The sequence below is a fragment of the Heterocephalus glaber genome, unplaced genomic scaffold, assembly GCF_053883595.1.
Source record: "Heterocephalus glaber isolate CG9 unplaced genomic scaffold, H.glaber_assembly_v1.0 deba00000901, whole genome shotgun sequence".
Classification (NCBI taxonomy): Eukaryota; Metazoa; Chordata; class Mammalia; order Rodentia; family Bathyergidae; genus Heterocephalus; species Heterocephalus glaber.
The window spans coordinates 8,090,057-8,117,791 of NW_028258171.1; the positions used below are offsets into that span (position 1 = coordinate 8,090,057).

General features: G+C 33.1%; 1 long non-coding RNA gene across 1 annotated transcript in view; it reads left to right on the plus strand.

The window, feature by feature from the left end:
• The window catches only part of LOC110350753 (uncharacterized), a 238,657-nt gene extending 211,670 nt beyond the window's left edge, over positions 1-26,987 (plus strand). The window contains exons 4-6 of the long non-coding RNA XR_002397584.2: positions 12,785-12,850; positions 25,661-25,768; positions 25,899-26,987. This is a non-coding gene — a long non-coding RNA (uncharacterized LOC110350753). The remainder of the gene's footprint in view (positions 1-12,784; positions 12,851-25,660; positions 25,769-25,898) is intronic.
• Positions 26,988-27,735: the final 748 nt, after the last annotated feature.

Sequence of the window (27,735 nt, forward strand, 5' to 3'; positions counted from 1 at the left end):
TTATATTGATATTGTAATATTATCTAATCTACATTCCATACTCAAATTTTGTCATGTCAGTTTACTTAGTTCTCAGGTCTTGTATCCAAGATCAAGGATTGCATTTAGTTGTTACGTCTTTTAAATATCCTTTATTAGAACCATTATTGTCATTTTTGGCAGACAGTTTGAAGAGTTCAGTCCAGAATTTCCCTCAATTAGAGTTTATCTGAATTTCTGTATGATTACATTCAAACCATAGCTTTTTGGCAAAAATTTCACAGAATTGACATTCTTCCACTCTCAATGATCCCATTAAAACCTACAGTGTCAGCTTATTCTAATATTAGTAACTTTAACTTTGGTTACTTGATCAAGGTCTTTTAAAATTTAATTTGTAACTATTTTGCCACTCTATTGTTCACCGAAGCTTCACTAAGTATTTATTACTACTTCTTCTAATTCCAGAACTCCTTCTGTATTTATAAATTGGCATTGTACTTAATCAATCTTAGGTATTCTTTATGTATTCTGTCTGTATGTTCTTTATAACATACATGTTTTGACAATATAATCTCCAAGTCTGTGTCTTGTCCATTCATTTCCTTAAGCAAATTTGTTTTGCTAATTAAAAAAAAGTTGATTATATTTATATATTACAGTTTTTTAGTAGTACTTTCTATGATCTGAAAGTTTTTGGTCTTTTTCCCTCCAGAATTATATGTTTGAAATTCTAACCTCCAAGATGGTGGACAAAGATCAGCAATTTAGGAAAATGACTAGATGCTTGAGATAAATGACTTCATAAAAGAGACCCCAGAGAGCTAACTTATTCCTTCCAATATATGAGATTACAGCACAAAGTCTGTAAGACAGCTTCTGAGTAAATGTTCTCTCAGCAGACCCTGAATTTGCTGATACCTTTATCTTGGATTTCCCAGCTTCCTGAATTGTAAGAAACAGATTTCTGTTGTTGGTAAGCTATGCAGTTTCTCCTGTGTAAGAGCAGCCTGAGAAGACTGACAGTATTACTTTTTCTTTATCCACCCTAATGTAGCAAAGTGTTCTGTGAAAAACTTACACTTTCAGTTTTTATCTTTATTTCTGTGTTTCATTCAAAGTTGTGAGGTAGGGATCAAGGTTTTGTGGTTTTTTTTGGTACTAGGGATCGAACTCAGGACCTTGTGCTTGTGAGGCAGGCGACAGAACAGTTTTTTGTTTTTTAAACGTAGATTTACAGTTGTTCTAGAACCATTTGTTGAAAAGTCTTTCTTTTCGTCATTGAGTTATGTTGATGACTTTGTTGAAAATCAATATGATGACTTATTTCTAGACCATTTTTCTCTTCAGTTGTTCTTGTCTATCCTTATGCCAGTCCCATATATTCTTGGTCACTGGAGCATTATGAGGTTTTACATTAGGTGGCATTTGAGATTGTTCTTTCAGGTCTTTTGAACATTCCAAGTCCTTTGAATTTCCAAATATATACATTTTAAGTTCAATTTTCTCATTTCTACTAAGAAAGTATTGAGTTTTCCTCAGTGCATTTAGGAGAATTCACATTTTATGTCCTCCAGTACAAGAGTATAGAAAATCTCTTAAGTTTCTTAACTGTATTCAGAAATACTCTGTATTTTTGACTGCTGAGATTTATATTTTGATAATTAGTTCATAAGAATTTTAAAACTACTATAAATTTTTTATTTTTGAGATTCAGTTTGCCATGGTTTGCTGTTGCTGGTATATGGAAATATAATCGATTTGATTCATTGGTCATACATTCTCTGATTTTGTTAAATTCATTTAGCTGTTCTGGTAATTATGTCATTTATTGTTAGGATTTTAAACATAAAGTACAATATTTTTAGTCTTTATGTGCTTTATTTTTTCTACTTGCCTTCTTGCACTGGGTTGAACATCCAGCATGATGTCAAGTAGACACAATGTTAATATAAACAATCTTGTCACATTGCCAATTTAAGAGGGAAGTTTTCAGTATTTGATCCTAAGTATGATGCTAACTGTAGGTTCTCTCTCTCTCTCTCTCTCTCTCTCTCTCTCTCTCTCTCTCTCTGCTGGAAGGGTTTTTGTTTTCTTTCTTTCTTTAAAATATCACGAATGGACTTTGACTTTATCAAATCTGTTTGGTCCTGCATTGAGGTGGTAACATATTTTCCCCCTTATTCTGCTAGTAAAGTGATTTACACTGATTTTCAAATGATGACCATCACTTTAATCCTGAGAGAAACCCCACTTGGTCTTAAGTTTAAACCTTTAATGTATTGTAATACAGTGAAAAAAAATACAGTATTTTTCCTTAAGTCCTTGAGCTGAGGAATTAAATAGTTGAATTACAGCTCTTGTATTATAATATCTGTCATCTCATTATCATTTTCTCTTTAGTGTGGGTCACTGTTTCCTTTTCTTAGTATGTATGGTTATTTTTGAGGGTTTTCTAGAAAGTGTAGATGAGCTTTTGCAGGGAGTAAATAATTATGCTACTTCTTGGGCCAAGCATGGTGGCACATGCTTGTAATCCCAGCTACTTGGGAGGCTGATGAAGAAGGATCACCAGTTTGAGACCAGCCTGAGAATTTAGTGCTTATCTCAAATTAAAAAAGCCAAAAAAAAAAAAAGAAAAAAAAAGAAAAAAGAAAGCAAAATAGAATAAGAAAAACCAGAGTTGGGGTTGTAGCTGAGAGGTAGAGTGCTTGCCTAACATGCAAAAGGCTCTGAGTTTATCCCCAGTACTGGGGGAGGGGAAGGAGAATTATATTCCATTTTTATTTTATTTTATTTATTTTATTTTATTTTATTTTATCTGAGACAAGGTCTTGCTATGTTTTCCAGGCTGACCTTCAACTCACTATGTAGACCAGGTACGCCTTGAACTCAGTCTCCTGAGTGCTGAGATTACAGGTGTATGCCATCATGCACAGCTCAAAAATTTGTTCTTTTAGCCAGTGAAGCCACTAGCAGATAATTTTGTTCTGACTTATCTAGCTTGGTCTTATTTTTTCTAGAGTGGGTCTTGGCTATTTTTAATTTAGTCGTAGTGGATGCTCTTACTCTCAGACATGATTTATTTCCTGAGTGATAGCCTTCATTGCTCTCAAATGACCAAAATGCTGTCATTCTTCTGTATGTGGGCTGCAGACTCAGTGTCTCCCAGAGCTGCCTGACTCTAGTGTGTCCAGTGGGTGTGTGCATAGACCCTGGTTACCCTGTGCAGCCTTTTGTTGCACTCCCTCCATCTTGCCTATCTGTTCTAGATAAACTAACCTGCCACTTCCAGTTACTTCCACACACCTGGAACTTCTGTCTTGCACTCCTCATTTCACTGAGATCCTATACTCAGCTTAGGCTCCCCTTCCTTGCCTTTTAGTAGAAAAATGCTTCCAGGTAGAATGCCACGGTGACCATGGGACAATCATTGGGGTCATTTTTGTGGTTGTCAGGTAAAAGAGGTGAAAATCAAGACCAGACTAGTACCACAACAAGCCTTTATTAAGGAGAAGGGACAAGCTTCCAGGCTGCCTCTGAACAAAGAGTCCAGCAACGTGGCAGGGGCTGGAGCACCTTTATAGAGGTTGGGTGGCGATTGGGAGGTATGACGGTGAGGGATTGGAGGGTTTACAAGGCATGTCACCAAGGGATTGGAGGAACTTGTGACATCACTAGTTGCCAGGAAGGGAGTGAATATCAGGTTACTCTTTTGGTGGGAAGAGGGGCATATTGGGAAGAAGAAGGTTGTCTTTTGGCGGGAGAAGCCATTTTGAGGTCTAGGTTTAGGCGGGAAACACTGCATCATGGGTAGAAGAAAACCAGTTTCGGCAGGAAGGAAGCCATCTTGGGGTTGGATTTTAAGCGGGAATGCAATGAATTGTGGGAAGAAGGGGAGCTTGTGGCGGGAAGTGGGGCATTATGGGAAGGAGAAGGAGGCCATTACATATACAGTGGCTATTTGAAGTGGAAGGGAATCTATCAGTGGTGTTTTTCTTCTCTCAAATATGACAATCCTACATTACTTATTGAAAACAATAGTGCTTGAAAACAAAAACTTCATACATTTTTAATAGGTTTAAATTTTTTTTTCATGGGAGATAAAGTCTAGTATTTCCTATTCCTTTATAATTCAAGTAAAAGTCAGGTAAAAATTTTTTAAAAAATTAATTTATGGAACAATCTACTCATTATTTGGTAATATAAAAGCAATTTCTCTTGGATATCCCCTTTCCCAGTAAAATTGGGATAAAGAAAAGGAGTAATTTATTTTTACTCAAATGTATTCAAGCAAAATTGAAAAGCAGTAATTTAAAACTTTCCTTGATGTGTTTTTGTTGTTGGAAAGCACACAACTATTGGATGTGCCTCAATTTATCTCAGACAGGTAACACTAGCACAGTATTTGCTTCATTTAGCTAGCAGCATCTTACAGGCAGAAAAGGTATATAATGTCACCTTGTCTTCCCTAAATCACTTGCACTATGCATATGCAAAGAGGATACTTCAGGTTTGTATTCCTGTTAAAAACTTGAATTTATTAGTGTTTTAAGCACTAATGCATTCCATTTGCAAACTGCTGCCATTAAAACATTCAAGTAGATGTTCCACATATCCATCACACCATTAGCAATGTTATTCTCCTTACTGCTTTTGCAAGAGCTGCTACCTTTCAAATATGTGCCACTTAAATCACATTGGAATATTTATGCAGTGAATTATTAAAATCCATTCTTGTCTTTTTAAATAGCCATTATATTAAGGTATTTTATTTGCAAATAATAACTGTAAATCTTTTGTTGTATTGATTTATTTTTAATTGATAAACTATAGTTTCTAACCTTTTAAAAAAGAAAAGTAAAAGTAACAGTATAATTAATCACTCATGGTATCTCAGTGAAATTCAAAGGCTATTTTAATACTTAACGATAAAGTTTTGTGATAGGATATTGGCAATTGTGGGGACTCATCAACTTTTAAATGAAGTGTACATAGAGGAGATCTGATTTTCTTACTGGTTCAGATGTCTATCAAAAGCCACTTTGAATAAATATGGTGAGCTATAGCTTTTTGCCAGTTGCCTCCTGATTAGGTTATCCTGGATCAGCTCTTGTAGTCTGTCAATCTTTCCTGAGGTACATGTGAAGAACCTTGCTGTTGATGGTAATTATGGTGCTGACACTGAATGAATGCATCAGAGTAGATTTAGTGTTATCGCTGTATTAATCCCTTTGGACATTTGCATTCCCATGAGAACTTTTAAATTGCAAAGGAAGAAAGAATTATACCTTAAATTGTAAAGGAGGAAAGATTATGAGATTATTCATAATCCCCAGACCATTTTATACATACATATAGAAGTAAATCCTGTATGTTTCATCAATTATGCATTTTTCTGCAAAAAAATAGGTATTTTAGGAGAGCTTTTCTATGGATGCATCTTCACACACAGGGGTGACCTTATTTAGTTTTGGATTCCTTGCTACATAGTGATCAGTCAATTATTTTTGAGTGAATAATTATATATATGGATATAATGACTATAAATGCACTGAGAAATGCTTGGTTAAGATTGTTTTATATATTTTATTAATTTTTTTTCTATGAAATAATTTAGGTCTGGAAGAAATATTACAGTTCTTTTCTCCATTTTGAAGCTTAGCTACCTATATTTCCCTACTTTTCACTAATTCTACAGTAAACTAGTCTTTAAGGAGGCCTGTCCATCTAAACTCAATCTATACTTTGCCAACAGGTTGCTCTGCAACAATTAGTTATCTGCTTGAAGTGGCTGATTGAATATCCTGATAGAACAAGTGACAAACACACTAGTGTCTAGAACATATGCAAGACCTGAGATGATGAGACATGGATGGCTGATCTGAGATGGGCTTTTGCTATTTTTACATTTTATTTTATTTTTAAAAAGTTCCATTGCAATGTGTGAAACTACTGGCTGTTCTCAGTCATCTCATAAATGGCCCACATATTTTGGTCACATTAGAAGAAAAGAAGCTGAAATAATTTGTGTTTATATACCCCTTGTTATCTGAACTATGAGATTATAATTTCACAAAATACCTTTCTCTTAATAATTGCAATATTTTAAATGCTGCACATGGGTTTCAGACACTTAATTGGTAATTTATCTTAACTAACATATTCATCTGAAGTAAACCTGCTTTCAGTTCTTTTGCATGACGTTAAAGTTTGGATTTTAGCCGTTGTTTTTATTACTGACATGATTCATTATAGCTTCAGCTCAAAAAATGAATCAATTTCTCAAACACAGTGCATTGATTTGTAAAATAATGCTGAAAATAAAGTAAGTATTCCAATTCGATGCAAGAAATTCACTGTGAATACAGGATATGAATTTAAACAGGATATGAATACGGGATATGAATTTAAACTCACATTCAGTTAATCTTTTAATATCTTGCTTTTGCACAAGCATTCAGCCCAGAAACATGAAAGAGAAGGTGTGGTTAATCTGGTCACACACTGCACAGCTTTGGTATTTAGTGTGTGCTGTATACTAAGCATTATTATTGATGCTGCAGAAATAGCAGTGAAAAAATAGGTCCCACTCATAGGAAGTTTATTCTATTTGTAGAAGCACAGTGAAAAGGTCAGAAAAAATATATACAACTTTAGAAGATAATAACTACTATGAAAAAGTCAAAGCAGAATAAAATAAATAATAAGTAATGGAAGAGGAACTATTTTATGTGTCATGTTCAGGGGAAATCTCGGTGAGCTGGCATTGGAACACAGAACACAAGGAACAGATTTCTGAAAGGAGAAATTTCCAGTTTCAGGGAAAGTGCAATAGCCCTGAGGCTTTGCATACTTGAGGAGAAAAAAAAGAATGTAAATAACTGGTATCTACTCCAGGAGACTGACTTTAAATATAAGAAAACGTACACTTATTTGCCTTGTGCTAAGTACTATGAGAGAAAAACATACTGTTCACATACGGAGTGTGGGAAGTGCTTGCATATTACAGAATACTACAGAAGAAAGAAACTTTCAGTATGAGCGTGAAGTGTGAGGAAGAGTAAACTAGATGATAGATTTTGAGGAAAAAGGATGAGTTTTCTTAGGTTTAAACATGAGAAAGGTTAGAGAGAGCATCTAGAGTAGAAGCATGGTGTGGACAGGAGAAAGTGACAGTGTGTGAAATTGGAAATATTTTTAAAAGGGAAAAGATTATGTAGATTATGTTTCATAAATCTTATTGAGGATTTGGACTTCCTGTTTAGGGGCAAAGAGTGTGTTTTAAATAATACTCTGAAGATTTTGTCCTTTGAATGGAAACATAAGCAGTTCTTGATCTTGGAAGTAGCTTGATGGAAGTAGTGGCGTGGAAAACCACTCTATAATAAGTTCCTGGTTCAAAACCTTAGTTCTTAAAACAGAAGACTTGGGTAGTCATGATACATAGGTATGCTATTTATGGCAGTGCAACAATCTTCAAAAGCTTGACCATATGCCAAGTTGTGCATTAAGTAGAGAGGTTTCTCTATTTTTGTGTGCCCATCCTTTAACAACTAGAAGAATGGAGTCCTCTCATGACATTTACATGACATTCCTCAGTATGGAATTCTTGAGTTTTTTAAGAAAGAGAGAGCTGAGAAGGAAATGAAGCCATAAGAAAATAGTGCCTGGGAGAATGAAGAGTAGCTAGGAAGGAACCTGAGAGTCCCCGGAGAATTCAGAAAGGAACACAAGCAGTGAGCTCTCACAAAGTCGTTAAAAGTGGCAATTTTAACAAACAATAAGAACTCTGTATTTTGAGTACAGAAGAAGGCATGGAGTGACGAGATGAGAAAATCCATGCTGGTATATCAGATAATTATGGATTTAGAGCAGACAGAATTTTTAAAGATTTATTTGTTTGTTTGTGGTATTAGTGATTGAATCTAAGGCCTTCACACTAAGCTACATTTCTAGCCCTTTTTTACTTTTTTATTCTAAGAGAGGGTCTCCCTAAGTGGCTAAATTGGCCAGGTTGGGCTTGAACTCGCAATTTTCCTTCTTCAGCTTCTAAAGGGCTGGCATGTAAAAGAAATAAAATATGCAGACAGTAAAATGACCACACAGCAGTGATAATATTTTCTGCAAGGGTTTTTCATTCTTTAATTCTAATTTCACAAAGACATAATCTTGAGAATTAAATTTTCATACTAAACTTCATTTTAAAAAATTGGCAGAATTTGGCTGTATTCATTCATTGCAATATTCAGTTCAGAAAGCATTCAAAATATTTTTCATCAAAGCCTAGTTCCACTTCTATCATTTAAATCGTACCAATTTCTCAGGTGCATAGACAGTGTAAAAAGTTACTAAAACTTGGGTATGTATCCAGAAAAAGAGATGCTACAACTACAAGTGGGCTCTTCTTTAAGTCATGTCATTCAGTGCAGAGTCAAAATGATGCATTATATATTTTGTTTTGAAACAAAAATTTATGTTCATTTCTATTTATACAGGTAGATATAGTGCTCCAAAAATAGTTTGTTATATAAAACCCTTCATAATTATTAGTGATTAATTAAAAATACATGTTCTTACTTATATATGAAAATAGGGTGCCTAGTAAAAACAGTTCAGAGATAATGGGAAGGCTCATTTTCCCAGGAGAACATCGCACTATTTGTTGTTTTATGCTAACACTTTTCCAATAAGATATTCTACATCTATTGGTTAATAGATATTGAATAAAGAGGTACACATAGGAATAATGATTCCAATATTCTATTGCACATTAAAGGAGGATGATTATAATTAAAAATATTATATATTTGAAAATATTTAGTAGAGGAGCTTATAAATTGCCACCCCACAAAGAACTGATAGATGCATGACATGACTGGTGTACTAACTACCCTGATTTAATCATTACCTGCTATATGTATGTATTGAAACATCACATTATACCTGATTAAAATATGCAGTATACATATACAAAATGACAAAAAATTAGATAAGAGGCAAAGTGATTCATTTGAAGAAGACTTGACTTATATTTAGAAAATATAGGTTCAATGAGTAGTTTTGCCATTCATTAGCTAACATTAGATACTGAAAATTTGTTAGACGTTTTACTGGAAACAATACAGTTTATATAATTTATTTTTCACTACTTTGAAGGATATTTTAATGACATTTCATTTTGCTTTTGGAAATCCAAGTGAGGATACTTTCCTCAGTTCATTTTTTGGAGGTAGATATGGGGTGCAAACCTAGATCTATTTTATTTAAGAGCAACTTCTTGATTGTTACCTGTCCTTCAAAGGGATAACAATTGTACAAATGAGGTACAGCTTTTACAGCATCCCTCTTAAATCATCATCTCTGCCTAATGAAAGTACCCTCCTGATGACATGTGGGAAATAAAAGGATTGTTTCAGACTCATTTATGGATCTCCCCAATGGCTTGTGTGCATCCATGCTGTTCCTAACTTCACTGGGGCCTTACTCTTCTGCTCTTCCTTCCATTCTTCCTTCATGCTGTCTACCCTAACTCCTCCTGCCTACCAGTCCTTTCAGCAGAAGGCCCTCCTTTTGCATCGCATAGGCCTTGAGAGAGGAAGAGAAAGTGAGGAGGCCACATTTGTCTTTTCCATCCCATCCCAGTCACCATCACTGAAGGATGGGCAGACATGTTAGGTTTTCCTGAAGGGTTGGAGGTAAAGGAAATGTATAGCACATTTCAAACTGTTTGCTAAATAGTGCTGTTTCCTTATTCAAATGGTAAAGTACAAGAAGGATAAACCCCATGTAGAGAATTTTCTTGTGGACTCAACTGAGCTCCTAGCCATGCTCCACTGCTAAGCCCTCCTGCCTCTCAAAGAAACCTCTTCCTCACAGCTCAGTTTACATCTCTCCCTCTCCCTACTTTGGGAAGCTCTGCCTTCTACTCACATAATTGAGCTGATCTCTTTCTTATTCATGCCCACTGCCTAGGTAATTTGGGAAATTCAGTACATCTCAAATAACATACACCTTAAGCATCACTTATTTGATGGAAGTAATCATGTGGGGAATTTCAGCAGGGTGAGTCCAGCTGGCCTTTTGCAGTTCAAGTACAATAATGTATCCTAGTTGTAGAGTTTGGCATTTTAACCCCAAGTTGGGTTCTCAAGTGGTCTCCTTACTTGTATAAGATGCAAGCATATCCTTTCATTTCTTCTAGTTCTCAAATGAATTACTTAAATAAAACACAGATATTCACATATATCTATCTCACATATATTGAAATCTGAAAAACAGCACAGTAAAACTGTATGCAGTATTTTTCTTCACTTATTTTGAAGCATATTTAATAGGCCAGAATGGAATACATATGCAGTAGCAAAAAGGAGATATTAAAAACTTGGCAGGAGGAGGAATTACTTACACTGAAATTTTTCTGTTGAATTTTATACTCTTTTACCATAGAAATCTTCTGCCATCTAATTAGAGAAATGGTAAATAATGAACAATAAAGCCATCACAATTTCTTTGTGAATAAATTATTTCTAAAGATTTTTTCTTTTGTTTTTTAGGAATGTTCGCTAAATTGAGTTTTAAGGTTTTTGATTTTAATCATATAAAATTTGTTTCAAAATTCCTAGTTTTATGTGGTTATTAAGATGAGGAATATATTAGATTTTATTTAACTACTTTGGAAATAAGATTAATTCCCACTGGCACTAATTCATTCAATGGGGTGAAATAATTTGGTGAATCTATATGAACTGAGAGTAATGTGACATAGAAGAAAGAGGATACATTATCAATTCTTTTTTAAGACATGGGCCATATGACATTATGTAAAACTTTATTCATCATACTCTACATTATATAGTTATTTTCATATATATTTTATTTTTTATTATAAAGTGAGCAACTTGGTGTGAGAGACAGGTATAATGTGCTGTAGTTGAGAAGCTTTTGGTAAATATTTGGTTTTTCATTCTCTATTTTTGTACTGAAGGCATGGTTGTTTAAAAAAAGATGAAGGATAGCCATTTTAAATTAAACTAAAAAGAAACAGGTGAAATTATTTAATTTTAATAACATGTTTCTTATACTCAAAATATGATTTCAAGAGGTAATGAATATATAATTGTTGATATATTCATACTCTTTTTTATGTTGTCTTCAACATCAGTGTGTATTTTATATTGAAAGCATATCTCGATTCAAACTGTCCACATTGTGACAAAGCATTTAGAAAGAGTTGGTAGAGGATGAAGAAACCTAGGCTCTGTAGTATCCAATATAATTATTGTCCTTAGTCACAGGTGGTTATTTCGACAGTCCAAATTGCTAATGTGTACTGACATGGAATCTCATCAATTGCATTTAAATATTATTTTTGGATAAAGCAAATACATATTTTATAGTTTAGTAACTAGATAATGAATTTTACTTGTTTTCTGTAGCTTATTTATTATGGTTACTAAAAACTTTAAAAGTTTAAGATTCAAAGTCACTTGTGTGGCTGGTTTTGTTTCTCATATTGTATTTGTATTGAACAAAGCCCTGGATTTTTCCTGGAATTGACCTTTTATAAAAAAAAGGTCTTTCCTGGAAGAATAGCTTCACATACTGGAAAACATGAAATGACAACTATTTTCTCCCTCTCAGTTTACTTTTAACCTACTTATCCATAGAATTATGAAAATGTTTATTTCTTTGCTTTTAAATTAGAGCCACCAACTGTTCTTGTAAGTTTTGGTAACAGGAGAAATAATAGTTCATTTGCTCAGTTAATGAGATTATAAAATAATTCACACAACACAAATACTATATTTTTTAGGAAATATTATTTTAGTCCTTATGCCAATTTGTATATAAGATTATTTAAAATATTATCCTCTCAAAATATTTTTGTTCTATTTGTTGATCTACTTTATTTCAGAAAGCCAGATGGCTTAAGTTTTATCTTTGAACCCCGGTGACATACTAAGTCAGAGTGCAGGGGTGGTCACTACTGTAAACAGCAATTTGCTGTCTTGACTCACAGGTGATGGACAAAAACTATTTCTGAGAACTAGCTGACATGAATTGTACAAAAATGCCTGCCTGTATTCTTCTCTCTCATACCATTTAAACTATTTTAACATGTTAAAAGATCTTTCTTTTACTTTATTTGTCAAGACATGTTTTCCTAAAATTAAATAATTTTGATGATGGCTAAGACAATTTACCAGTTAAAGTGTTGGGTTTCTGATAGTAAGTAACTAATTTGCTAAGGATGCTTTGCTCATTTCCTTGCAATTAAGGTGTTTCATAAATGTAATTAGATAATAATTGGGATATAATCATATCAGTAAACAGAAACTCAATCTCTGGTCTCAACATGGTTTCTCTTTTAAACAGCTTTGTAGAGAGAGACCTTCCACTCATGATAGAGCTGAATTCCTATAGCAACATTTCTCACCCAAGGAGCTAGTGACATTTGGGAAAAACAGTTGATCATTTTGTATTCTCCTACTCATTGCAGGACCTTAACCCCTCCTGCCTCTACTTACTAAATGACAGTAGCAAGTACCTCATTCTCCTTCCTTCCTAGTCAGGAAAACCCTCCTCATCTCCAGAAACCAGCTGGGCAGTATCATTCCAGTAAGCAACCTCTTATCCAGTTCTGTTGTTATTTCTCTCATTATCTTTTAATTTATAATTTCCTATATTAAAAAACCTTAGTGTTTATTGTAAAAATGCTATATGCTGAGCACTATTCTAAGAGCAAAAGCTTATTTACTCCTCTACACAATGCTCTATGTTTCATCCTACTGTTATTTTATAGGTAAGGAAAATGGAGAGGAGGGAGGTGAAGTAACCTGTCCAATGGGACCAACTAGAAGGGTCCAAGGTAAGTTAGGAACTTTGGACTGTGGGTAAGTTAGCCCACACTTTTGAACACTCTTTTATTTATGTATTCTTAAGACGAAAAGTATTAAGAAAGGAAAATCTAAGCACTTTTATCTTTTTCTTTTGTTAAGGTTCTATTCAAATTTTCACTCGCATGTGCTCTTGTATGCCCTTTTCCACATGTGGAAAGAAAAGATTAATTTTTAAAAGTTGCCATCCACGTTCAGTCCCACTTTTAGAAATGCATTTTCTCATGAATATATTTTGTTTCTTTATTATTTTATATTATACCACAAAAGCACTTTCAGGCATTTCACCATCTGTAAAATATTATGATTTCAGATGTCCTGGGGCAGAACCTACTTGAGATATAGCTAGAGTTTGTATTTGGTTAGAGAAATTTGCTAAGCTTGCTTTTAAATGTAATCCACTACTTTTAATTTTTACCATGTAAAAATCAACAAATCTTTAGATTTGTACAAGAATTTGATACTATTTGTATCCAGAGAAACAAAATCACGGACATTTTTACTTAAGGAAGTACATTAACTCTTTAAAAAGTGGTACTAGAACCCAGAGATAAGATAAGAATTTAAATCAATGATAAATTGTCTTCATTTTAAAGGAATTATATAATTATGAAATAATTGTTTTATGTTTAACCTGTATAGCTGCTACTTCTCTCTCTCTCTCTCTCTCTCTCTCTCTCACCCCCCCTTCTTTCCTTCCTTCCTCCCTCCCTCCCTCCCTTCCTTCCTTCTGTATTGGACTTTGAACCCAGGGCTTTCCCACTGAGGTACATCCTCAGCTTTTTTGTTTTTCATTCTGAGACAAGGTCTCAGTAAGTTGCTAAATTGCCCAGGGTGGCCTTGAATTTGCTATCTTCCTGCCTCAGTCTCCCAGAGTGCTGAGATTACAGGTATGTGCGCTGCCATCCCTGGCTTATTATTTCATTAGTTGTATCCATTGCATGGTTTCTTTATCAAGTAAAATATAAGAACTTTCTTTTTTGAATTTTCTTTCTTCCCACATAACTGTACTTCCTTTTTTTGGTATTAAATTCTTTTATTGGTACATTGTAGGTATACAGCACAATTACATTTCTTATTGGAAATTGTACCTTCACATAATGCATCTTGGTTCATATTTTTTCCCCATTCCTAGCCCTCCCTTCACCCCCTCCACCCTTCCCTATTTACAAAGACTTTATTTCCATTTTTTCCATTTCTCATCATTTTTTCCTTTCCCCTCTTTCCTTTCCCCTGCCCCTCCCATTACCCCTACCCCTTTGGACCTTTTCTTCCTATTTTACATTATCGATTATTCATTCTAATCATTGGTACATTTTCGGTATACAATATAATGACATTCATCATTGGAAATTTGCACCTTTACAAATTCCATCTTGGTTCTTATTTTTCACCCTTGCCCAGCCCTCCCTTCAACCCCTCCATTCCTCCTTATTTACAAAGATTTTGTTCCTATTTTTCCATTTTCTCATATTAATCCCATTCCCTTCTATCCTTGTACTTCCTTTTTGATAAGAGTCACACAATTTATTTTACTAAACTATTTTACATGGATTTTGTTGAAAGTTACTTTAAAACATTTTTTGGAAAACAATGCTAATAAACTCAATAATATCTTTGTACATAGGGCCAATAATATTTCTTAAGGACAAAAAAGAAGGAAGAAATGTTCATACTGCTTTCAAAAATTTAAATGTCTTTAAAACTTGGTGAGGGACTTTGGAACAAAACCTAACACATTATCTATATCAGTTGTACCAGTGTACCTGAATTATAACTATCATTCCCTCATTCATTAATAGAGAAGATCTCTTGTAGAAATGTACACATCCCATATTAATGAAGAAAAGGAGCTGATTTACTCTTTATGAAAGGAAAGCAATTATCATTTAGTCCAAAGAATCAGATAGTTTTACTTCCCGACTATTATCTCCATCAGCAACTAATGAAAATGTAATACACGTTAAAGGCATCAGCAGGAAATTTGTTTACAAACTGCGTGTGTTGTGTCCACCTCACTTTAAATAACATATTCTGGTAAAATGACAGCTAAAACCAAGTCCTTTGGGATGATTTACAATGAGGAATAGATTCCGTTTTAAAATTTCCTTATGCTTCAATAATTGTCAACAGTGAAATAACAGAAAAGCAAGTAGAGAGCCTATTTGAGAAAGAAGTAAATGAACGTATCTAAAAAGAACTTTAAAGCATCCCTCTATTTATTTAAAATATTTGCTTTGGTTTCTCTTCCACTTGTTTGAAAAAGTGTTGAGAATATATCCTCATGAATGTTATGTTCACAATAGAAACAGTAAGAGTTTTCTAGCCAATTAAAATACAATAAAAAATTTTAAATTAGACATTGCAGTAAAAACTCTTAATGCTCAGTTAACCAGAAAATCCAATCAACCACACATTTTATTTCTGCCACATACCATTTTTTTGGCTTTTAATATTACATTTTGTTTTCTCCTTTGTGGTAATTACCAATAACTATAATGAGTATCTTTCATTAAAATAATTTTCTATGGCTTGACTACTTTGATTTATTCCTATATAGAGTCATGTAAAATTAAGGTGATTTTTATAATTATGGTTTTATCTATTCCAACAAACTCATGAGATTATATCCTCTAACCACCCATATTTTTCCATAAACCTCAAATTGGACTAAATAAACTTGTCAGACTTGAATTTACTTCTTCCGCCAATAGATTCTAAACTTTCTGACAGCCAATTTACCTATCAAATCCCAACTCTATTTTAGTACATGATACAAAATAGCCCTTAAAAGAGATTTACTGAATGAATGTATTTGATGAATGAATTAATACATGAAGCTCTCTCTTAGTATGTAATAGGACTGGGGTTCTTTTGCAGAAATTTACACAATTAGAAAATACTTTCATGGCTAATGAAGACATCAGGTAAAACATCATTTTGAATAGAAGACATATTTGAAAGTCCATGTATAATCTGGGGCTGGAGTTTAAGTAAATGAGATTTATAATGATGTAAATAGTTGTTCAGCAATCTACTTCACTTAGGTACTAACTTCATTGGTAAAGCTGAAGCCCTTTGAAATTATTATTTTGAGGTTTTTATTATCAAATAACATAGACACAGGACTATTAGAGTGGACAACAGTGTCAAAGCACTTCAGGATTTCCTGGAGGCATTTTTAATCTCTTGGAGAGATTTTTAATACCTTGGAGAGATTTTTATTTTTTTGCATGTGCTTGTAAGTCTTCTGAAGCATATGCTTGTATTGAAGATGATCAAGATGAAAATTATAAAATAACACAACAAAGTAATTATGATTTTTGTGTGGCATACTTGCTACAGGCTCTTTCTTCCTTGACTGAGACTCTCCTTGTTGTCCTTCCCATTAACATCAGTGTGGAACTCATCTCCTGGGTCTACTTTCCTTTCCATTCATTCTTCAAGCTGTTTCAATCTAGTTTCTGTGCATACAGCTTCATTAATATTCCTTTCATAAAATCCATGTTATTAAATATAACAGATGAATACACTCTAATCCTTCATAGTATTGTAGTCTATTCTTCTATGTGGTTTTACTTTCTGCTGTTTCAGTTACTACAGTCAACTGAGGTGCAAAGTATGAAATGGAAAATTCCAGAAATAAACAATTTATAAGTTTTAAATCGCACAACATTGTGAGACTTACTTGAACACAGGCACTGTGATGCAATGACAGTTGATCTGATAAATGATGTGGCTGTGAAATGACTAATGGCTGGATAGTATACACAGCAGGGACAAAGTGATGACTCACATCCTGGGTGGGATGGAGAATGATTTCATCAGGCTATGCAGGCAGGCTTCCTGGGGATCTGGGTAGAAGTTCAGTAGAAATCTAATGCTAAAGCACAAGGCCTATGTCTTTGGCCTCATTTTATCTGATCACATACAGAGTGTATCATTCCATGTCATCACAAGCCAGACGAGTACAGCACAGCACAAAAGATACCTTGAGAGACATCACATTCACATATCTTATTACAGGAAATTGTTATAATTATTCTATTTTATTATTATTAGGGCTGGGGACTTAGCTCAGTGGTTCTGCTGCCTGCCTCGCAAATGGAATGTCTCAAGTTCAATCCCTGGTACCAAAAATATATGTATATTATTATTGTTAATCTATTACTATGAATAATTTATAAATTCAATTTTATCATAGGTATGTAGACATAGAAAAATATATACACATCTCAGTACTCTCTTGGGTTTTAGATACTCACTGGGAATCTTGGAATGTAGTTCCCACAAATAAGTAAGGCATACTGTATTTGGCTTCTTAATAGCATTTGACACCAAGAACCTAGAAATAAACTCTTATTTTGGAAAAAACAACACGTTGTCCTGGCGTTTTGCCTGTGTCTCCAGCCTCAATTTATCAATATTCATTGTTTTATCCTTTACTTCATTCTCTTTTAGAGTGTTGAAGCCTTTGGGGTTCTAACTTTATTATTTCTTTTGAACAACCTATGAGGTATCTTGCCACTCCTAGCACTTCCAACATGGCGGATATGTTGATGATTCCCTTGTGGGTATTTCTACTTACCTATTAGCTATTTCTCCTTAGGACTGTGCATTTATTACCAAGAAATGCATATTTATTTTAGACTGTTTGTCCAACCACAGCTCCTTCTCCTCACCCAACAGCAGCTCCCTTTGTAGTATTAATCCTAATGCATCACACAGCATACATCATGTTGGAGTCCCAAACCTGGGTGTTGTCTTTGACTTTTCTCTCTTATCCCATTATCCAAGTGAATTCTACAGATTCTACCATAACAAAACAGCAGTGATAGTTTTCACTTCTCTCTTCCAGTATCACTCAGGTCAGTCTTATCTCTATTCTTTTGTTTGGGTTATGTAAAGTTTAAACTGAAGTATTTTCTTGAACTTTCTTCTCTCAATCTGGTCTCACACTTTAGTAATCTTTCTAAAATGCAAATATAGTCATGGCATTTCTCTGTTTATACTGGGAATGATTCAATGACTTTCCATTGTACTCAAGGTAAAAATCCAAACTTCTTAGAGGTCTCACCTTATCTTTATCCTTGCAAATAACTCAATATCCTGACACACCTTCCCTCTTAGCCTAAACCTTAACTATATTAAATAATGTAAAATGTCTATGCTCATTTTTTTTTGTATAACAAAGGACTGTTTATTTGGGGGAAAAATGGAGAAGAAAGAAGATAGCCACCATGAGGTGGTAGGGGGCTTCAGAGCTGAAAGTTCCATTTGTTTGGTTTTATTCACATGTGATTTTTCTCTGCTTAGGCTGTTTCCCACATTGCCCTGGTACTTCTGTAGCACATAGTAGATAATCACTAAATACTTATGGAAGAAACATTGGATTGTATGCTACATGTAAAATAAAAATTTTGTTCCATTGCAAAAGTAAAGAGTAGTAAAATTATTTCATTAAGAAAAATACAAAATGGGTTACCTAATATTTGAGTTTAAGAAAAACTTAGAAGTTTGAGACACATAAATTCCATTTAACAAGTCAAACTTATTTTTAGCCTATGTGAAACTCTTTATCATCTGTTTTTTTTTTTTTTTTTTTTGGTATGAGGGATCGAACTCAGGACCTTGCACTTGCAAGGCAGGTGCGGTGCCACTGAGCTAAATCCCCAGCCCTAAGTTTATCATCTTTAAATTTAACATCTTTAAGTTTCTCATCTGATGTGACATTTGCCTTAATAAAAGTAAAATGTTCTTATGATTGTTCTGAACATATGAGAAATAACTTAGGTCACACTTAACAATGAAAGTTAAGAGCCATAAGAAAATGTCCATAGTGAAGCAGTGATTAGGTAAAAACATGTTCTCAGGAATCTTGAGAAGGTATTTACTTGTACACATATGTGTAATATGAATATAACAGGGTGTTTAGGTAAATTATATCTGAATCTAAAGTATTTGATAAATAAATTAAACCCATCTTTCCTTAAATATATCTACTTAAATTGGGACTTGAACACTATTGATAATTGGAACTAGGTATTAGGTATCTCTTTTCCTACATTTCCATTTCTATCCACTCATCAATGAACTTTTAAACTATGATCTTATACAATTTAAGTGTATGTAAAAGTGTTCTACAGAATGGAGTAGTCTTCAAGTTTTGTCTGTGATCAAGAAAAAAAAAAAGAGGATCTGAAGAGGAAGCCTACCAAAGAAATATGTTTTAGGGGCTCAGGGTGGAACTCAGTAGTAGTAGTAGTAGTGTGTGTATGTGTGTGTGTGTGTGTGTGTGTGTGTGTTTGTTCAGTCCTCAGCCCCACCAATACATATGTACTTGACTGGCCAGTTGGACTAAATATTGAGACGATTGTTGGTTACCAGTCCGGTGGTGGCTCATTTTTCCCAGCACAGCTCAACCATGCTGGATGCCTATGTGTTTTGGGTCATTTAACCAATTAGGCATAAGTCAACCCCAGTCTTTTGTAGCCTCCTTTTATGAACTATCTCACAGAGATAGCTGGCATGGGAGCCCACACTTTGATGATTTTCCAGAATTGTGAGTAGTAAGAGGCAATGACAGTGAATCACCTGTGCATGCAAACGTGATGCTGGTCGTGTCTGATCAGCAAGGTTTCTGTCCTCCAGATGGCTATCTCTAGAGATCACGGATGTCCTAGGAGGACATAAGTGCCAATTCCCAGGTTCGTAGAGATGTGCCTAGAAACTCCCCAAAATACAGGAAAAGTGAATCAAACAAAAATGCTGAATTACAATTAGCCAGAATAGGGGTTTGGAACACTATATATAGAGGATTGGTATATTTGAAATCATTTACATTTACAAGATAGTTACATCTGTGATATACCAATTAAAATGTTAATAGAAATTTTAATAGCTGATCATACTACTACATAAACATTTAGAACTAAAGTTAAGAAACACAGAGCAGACAAGAATTATAAAATAGAATACATATTATTTGCCCTGGGAATCAGGATATATTAAGTAGGAATGTTTTCATGAAAATGTGTGATGTGCCAAAGAAACATCTTTGTTCATCTTTTTAGTTATATAACTTAAGTATGATCTTTTTTGATAGAATGATTTATTTTAATATATAATAGTATTTTCTATTTTTCTATTTTCTATTTTTTATAATTTTATTACATTATTTACTGAAACTATAACCCTGAGCATATATAAACTATACAATGTATTCTTTAGCACTTAACAATTGTTAATTAAGATAGTTCTGCCCAATACAAGCTGGTTCTAAGAGCAAAGAACATTATATAATTCTTTATAAAAATTTTTTTATTGGTACATTTTAGGTATACATAATGATAACATTCATCATAGGGAATTTGTTCCTGTACATGATATATCTTGCTTCTTTTTCTCCCATTCCCTTTCCCTCCCTTCAACCCCTCTTTCCCTCCTTATTTACAAAAGCTTTGTTTCCATTTTTCCTTCTATTCTCTTGTTTTCTTGTTCCTTCCTTCCTTTCCCCCTCTCCCCTCTCATGTTCCCCTTCTCATTTGAACATTTTCTACCCATTTTCCAAAATCTATTGTACATTTTGGTCCTTACTTACAGTTTCTGTTTCTCATACCTGAGAAACCATGTGGTGTTTAAACTTGTGTGTCCTATGTATTTCACTTAAGAGTATGGTGTCAAGGTATATCCATTTAGTTAGAAATGTCTGGAGCTTATCCTTCTTCATGGCAAAGTAGTACTTCATTGTATAAACAAACCATATCTTCTTTATCTATTTGTCAGTGGATGGGCATTTGGGCTGTTTCCAAGATTTAGCTATTACAAACTGTGCTGCTATAAACATGGATGTGCATATATTGCTGTGCTGTGATGCTTTAATACTTTTGGGAAGATACCAAGAAGGGGAATATCTGTGTCGAATAGAGCCTCTAGTTTTAGTTTTTTGAGGAATCTCCACAGAGGTTTCACCATTTTACACTTCTACCAACAGTGGAGAATGGTTCCTTTTTCCCCACATCCCAGCTAGAATTTGTTATTGGCTGATTTCTTGATAGCAGCCATTCTTTCTGGCGTGAGATGGAATCTCAGCCTTGTTTTCATTTGCATTTTTTGCATGTATATCATTCTTATCTTCCATGTGGTTCTTAATTTTGATAGAAAATATTTGACAGAATAATTTAATCTTTTCACCAGCTTTCAGAGCTATACTTTTAATTCATTATGGTCATAAATAGGACCAAATTTTCAGTTATATTTACCATACTTTTATAGGAAAACTTTGTGCTTGATTGAGAGAAATAAATTTAGTGATTAATAAATTTTCAGGGTAGGATATTTCAGAAATCACTGCTCTGAATATCAAGAGCTGATTTTTTACTGACCATTTTCTTTTTTCCCAAAAGCTGTTTTTAACTTACATGTAAATAAAAAGGATTAAGATGTGATACATATATGTATCAGCTCTTTACCATGTGTTACTTATATATTGCAAATGTACTAATAAAAAATAGATGGAAACCTTTACAGGAGATTTTTATTTCCTAGACTTCACAAGAAATAACCTGGTACAGACTATAATACACTGAAATGTTTGCCTTTTTAAAAACACATGATTGGGCAGACAGAAATTACTTTTCAAGAAATACAGGAATGATGATTTCCCCAAAGTGGTAGAACTGGGTTATCAATCCCAGTTCTTCCTCTCTCTCTGGAAGAGATATTTACTCACAGTGTGCCATTCTATAACAGTCTCAGAAGAATAGGTCAGGTGTATCTACACTGCACCATTAATGTGTACAAAAGTACACATGCCATGACCTGAACACATGCCATGACCTAAAGCCAAGCTCAGAACTTAGCTAGGCCTAGAAGAGCTATAGGCAACTTTGAATCCTGTGAAAAACACATTCTTACCATTTTAAGGTGCTGTGGATCAGAAAACTGGGATTACTACACAGCAGTACTGCAGCAAAAATCTGTCTAATGTCCCAGCATCTTCCTGTCCTTGGGATCCACTAGCATATTTCTTGTAATAACTCTTCTATGATGTTCAAATAGAGAGTATTTGCAAGAAAATTGTTTACCAGGCAAGCCTCTAATTTTTAGATAAAGTATAGAAAAATGCCACATATTTTGTTTTAAAGTTTTAAATAAATTAATAGTTGTGGTCTGTTTAAAAATTAACTTGAAATCTATTTATAAAATGCTTATTTTTAGTAAAAAGGAGTATATGAGCAATATTTTTAGAACAAAAAGTTATTGATAGAGGTTTTACCTTCAAATTTTTAATTTATATAGCAGGCAGTTCAGTTGCTTAAAGAAAATCAGTATTCTCTTAATCAGTTAAATTTTAATTGAGTTTTTCTTGAGTTTAATATTTGAAGTTAAATTGACATATATTAGTTCCAATTTGATGATAATTTACAATGTACACCATTAGGATTGCATCAGTCAGACTAATTAAATTCTAAGAAAAAATAGACAAAATGTTACAGAACAAAACTGAACCAAGAAACAAACAAAAATAGATAAAAATATATTTTCCATTAGCGATAGGTACTTTGGGTTGCTAACACAACTTTGTGTCTTCTTGTGACCACTTTTGTACTTCCTAATGTTAGAGATACAGTATCCAGATACATGCTGTGAGATGGTTGTCATTTTGGGGATATCTTTTGTCTTCTAATTTATGCTCCTGCTTGAAACATTATGAAATACGTTTTAAAAATCCATATTATAGACATTTCACAAATAAATAATATGATGAAAATACTCCTGGCAGTTTGAAGCTTAGACACTACATAAATCTAGAGTACTGTTATTAATAATATAAATAATTGTATTTACTATCATGCCTTTCTCTGGGGGATCTCTTGAAGCACTTTGCAAAACTTAAAAATTATCTTTATTTTCCTAGACAGTGGAAACTGCCTTCTACCCCATTACTGTGTCACATTTAATTAATGTGCAACTAGATTTGCACATCAAGAACTGGGACAAATGGCTCTGCAGAGTGATAAATTAAAAGGAGTCATGACACTTCTCCGTGGAAAGAGCAAGTCAGCATTAAGCTCTAATGCCGTCTGCAGGCTGTGCTTTTACTTGCCTCATATTTCTCATTCTAAGTGGGGAAGTTTAGGCCACCATCAGTTTCATGATTTTAGATATTGAATTAAAGAAGAGGATCTTTGGAGCTGAAATTCTCAAGGATGACTTAATCTTGTTTTCTGTGTTCCTTTCTCTGGCAAATTCTTATTATAGTCTGCAAATCTGAATTTCTGGCCACACTTAGAAGCTGTCTTCCTGGCATCCATTACTTCTTGTCTCAATTACTTTTATTCGGTCCTAGGGATGCAACGTGGTGTAGAGAAAGTGCGGTGTGATAGTTATCCATAAACCAGAGTCCCAGTGTATTGGGAAATGGAGAGGGAGATATGTAATAGGGTTAAAACAGCACCCACTTTTTAGGTAGTGGTTGGAATTGAGTAAAGCACTTAGAAAAAGCTTAACATCCTGTAAGCACTAAGCTCCATTTATTATTGGTATGGTCTGCTTTACAGGCTCAGTCACTTTGTAATTCTGTGTTGAGAACTATGTTGTTACTGTTTCAAAGGTCTTTAAGGTTATCATTTAATAATATTTGTTATCTTCAGCCAACTTAATTCTTGCTGTTAAGTATTCATCTTCTGATGTTTTTGCCTGGGTTTCATATCAGGATTCTGTTGGCTTCATAAAATGAATTGGAGCTTTCTCTGTTTCTTTTTTCTCCAAAAATTTGTCTCAGATGAGCATTACCACTCCCTTAAATGTTTAGAAGAATTAACTATAATGGCCCATTTGCTCAGGTTTTATTATGGGAACATTGCTGTTTATTTATAATCATTTTAGCACTTGTAGCATTTTTCTGTATCTTCCTCTTTCCATTTAGTTGACTTTTTTTTTTACTGTGTTCCATTTTGCTTAATGTTTAAATATGTAGGCCTAAAATTACTCATAATATTTTCTTAACTAACTTTTCAACCTCTCTTTTTAAAATTCTTCTACTGGTTATTTGTGCCTTTTTTCTTCATTTTGAGTAAGTTTTATAAAGGCCTGTCATTTTTCTTAGCCCTTTCAACAAACAATTAGATCTATTGTTTTTCCATTTTATGCTTGTTTCTAATTTGTTGACTTTTACTCTTTTTTTTAAATTGAGTTTAATGCTAGTGCATTTGATTTCATCCTTTCTATTAGAAACGTTTAATGCTACAAAATCCCTTATAAATGCTGATTTAGTTACTTCACACAAAGGCTTTGTTTAGGTAATTTTCATTGTCATTTATTTATAAATGTTTTTCAATTTACATTGTACTTGCTTCTTTAATCTATGGATTTATGAGTTATTTAGAATTATATTCATTAATTTCTAATGGTTGTTTCCACATATTGTTTTTGTTTGATTTCAGACCCAATTCCACTGTACTTGGAGTACATGGTCTGCAAAATTTAAATCCATTGAAATTTGATGACACTTTCTATATGACTCAAAATATGGCCTTAGATAATATTGAAAGTTATATATTTTGCAATTTGATGGTTATATATGTAAAAAAAGTCAATTTTTAAAGCTATTATTCAAATTTTCTACATTGTTACTGATCTTTCAATCTCAATGTTATAGTATTTACTTAGCATGTTAAATTCCTTTATAGTGATTGTGAGTTATATTTTCCCCATGTAAGTTTATATATTTTTGTTTTATAGAATTTGAGGGTTTATTATTAGAAATATAAAATTTTGAAATTGTTTCTTCTTCCTTGTAATTTGATTTCTTTATCATTATAAAATAAAAGCTTTCCTCCTAAAAATGCTTCTTGAATTTCAATCTAGCTTGTCTGATACTATTATACTTACTTCAGTTTTTATATTAGTACATATCTGCAATGTATAATAATGACATTTATTGTGGGGAGTTGATGCATGAACATAGCTTATCTCAATTTATTTTGTCCCCTACCTCTCCTTTCCCTACCTATTTCTCTCAACTCTTGGTCCCCTTCAAATGTTTTCAGAGAGTACTGTGTATATTCATTGACATTTAATTCTTCCACCCCACCAGTCTTTGATTTTATAAGTGGAGTACACAGTTCACTTATATTAAATACAACTAATATATTTTGTTTCAAATTTGTCCTTGATAATTATTTTCCATTTTCACCTATTTTCTATTTTTACTCTTTCCATGTTCCCTTTTGAATTTTTAAAAATGTTTCCATTTCCACATTAAATTATCTTGTAACTATAGACACTCATTATCTGTTCTTCCTATGATTATTGTACATACTATAACATACATTCTTAACTTATTAATGCCTAATTTCTCTTAAACTCTTACTAAGTAATGCAAGGTCTTTGGCATCATTTACTTAATTTAATTATACCATATTTATAGGTCATTTGTGTTTCAGAATTTAGTGATATATATGTTTTAAACTTTATATGATATAGTTACTAATATTTTTTAAAAGTTTATATGAATTTATATTTACAAAATAATACTTTCATATAGTTTTTCTTTATTAGCCTATATGTAGTTCATTTTCTTTCTGCTTAAAGAACTTTAATATTTTAATATTTAATAATATTAATATTTAACCTATATGTAGTTCATTTTCTTTCTGCTTAAAGAACACTTTAATATTTACTATTTTGTGATGAAAAATTAATTTCGCGTTTGTTAAATAAAAAATATTGTTATCTCACTATCACTTTTTCTCTTTCTTTTTCTTTCTTTTTTGTAGTGCTGGGGATCGTGTATGCTGTGCAAGTGTTGTATCACTGAGCTATATCCCAGACACATCATCGTTCTTGAACATGTTTTCCTTGAGCTTTGTATTTTGATTTCACAGGTACATTCTTTAGCACTTGAAATAAGTTTCCACTGTGTTCTGACTTAATTATTTTTGGTGAGAAATCAGCTGTCAGTCTAATTGTTTCTCTTTTGAGGGTAATTTGCTCTTTCACTCTTGATTCTTTCAGAATTTTAGAAACTGCCCTAATTTGGGCTAATGAAGATTTTGAAAACACTGCTGCTTTTTAGTGACTCTATTACCTTTTCTGGAACTCGCAGACACTACTAGAGAATAATATTCCTAAATGTGAGGCTACTTTCTATAAATTTCTTTTCCTGAGATTTTGGTCTTTTAATTATTGACTCCTTGTAATCTTTATTATGCTTTCAGAAAATGATTTTTATATTATTTACATATGTCTTAAAAAATGTTCTAAGTGGACTTGCAAACACCCCAAGTGGCCATCAGCTGGAAAATGGATAAAGAAGATGTGGGTTTTTTTTTTTTAATAAAATGGTGTACTACTCAGCCATAAAGAATGAGAAACTAGAGACATTTATAGCTAAATGGATGCATATTGAGGCCATCCTTTTAAGTGAAATAAATAGGACACACATGTGTAAATCCCAAATAGTTTCTCTAGTGTGAGAAACTGAAAGTATAATTAAGGATTAAAATGACTAAAATGAATAATTGATAATTTGAAATAGGAAAGAAAAGTTTCAAAAGGGTAGGAGTGGCAGGAGGGGAAGGGGACAGATCAGAGTTACAGGCTAGAATCTGGAAAGAATCTATATACAGATTGTGTTTAAAACTATAGGAAGAAATGTAGATAGAGACTAGGCTGGAACTCATCAGTGGGTTGGGAAGGAAGAGTCAATGAGATCAAAGGAGAGAAGGGTGTGTTTCCAAAAGAAGCACATACAACTATGTACAGTACAGTACTCGATACTGTGATAAATGACTGTTACTGTTTTATGTACTTATCATAACATGCTGTGCTTTTCATCCTTTAGAGCTCAATCCTTATATAAAAGAATTTACTGTAAAATAGTGTGCTACTGTGCCAGTGGTAGCCTCATGTATCTCATGTTGAACTGCATATTTGGCTAATATCAAGGGATGATTGATGTATACCTTCTCAGTTTGCACTTAGAAGCTGGCACTCTGCATGGTACTTTGCAATACACACGGATGAAATTGCCTAATAACATATTTCTCAGATTATATTTCCATCATGTCACATGACTGTATTGAAATTTAAATTTTAAAAAAAATGGCCTATGTGAAGTCTACTAGATAATTAGAATTTTTTTCCAGATGACTGTTTGTTCAATATTAGTTTTGAAAATCTTTTAAAAAAAATTACATCCTTTGATGTCTTGTTTATACTTGAGATGTTTTTTTAAATTATATGGAAAAATGTTTAAGTACTTTTCAGTTTTGGTCTGATTGAGTTCTATTATATTTGAATATTATTATAGTTTTTTTTACCTTGCATTGCTTTTTTTTGAATAATTTTAATTTTTGTATATGTGTGTGTCTAGTGAATGAATGATGATAAATTCATACATTTTTATTAAAAAAATTAAAAAAAATGTTCTAAGTGTGAGAACTGTTTAAAATTACTTCCCTGCCAATTGGTAGGAAGTGTGCAGATGAATCCTCAAGAGGTATGTCCAACTGACAAAACTGAAAAATGTATTATTTCAAAAAGCAGCAATTATTTAGTGTGAAAAATTATAAAGAAAAGTAAATAAACTAAGGGGCTGAGGATTTAGCTCAGTGGTTCTACTGCCTGCCTTGCAGTGCAAGGTCCCGAGTTTGATCCCTGGTACCAAAAAAAAGAAAAGTAAATAAACTAATATTATCAGTGTTAAAACAATAACTGGCAGAATAAAAGAAAAGTGATTTGAGAGAATTACTATACATTGTTTAAGATTTGTGTCTTGAGCTGAAGTGAGATGAATCTGTATTTATTTTTAAAAATTTGTTGTCATTTATAGTTAATCAACTATTTTGTA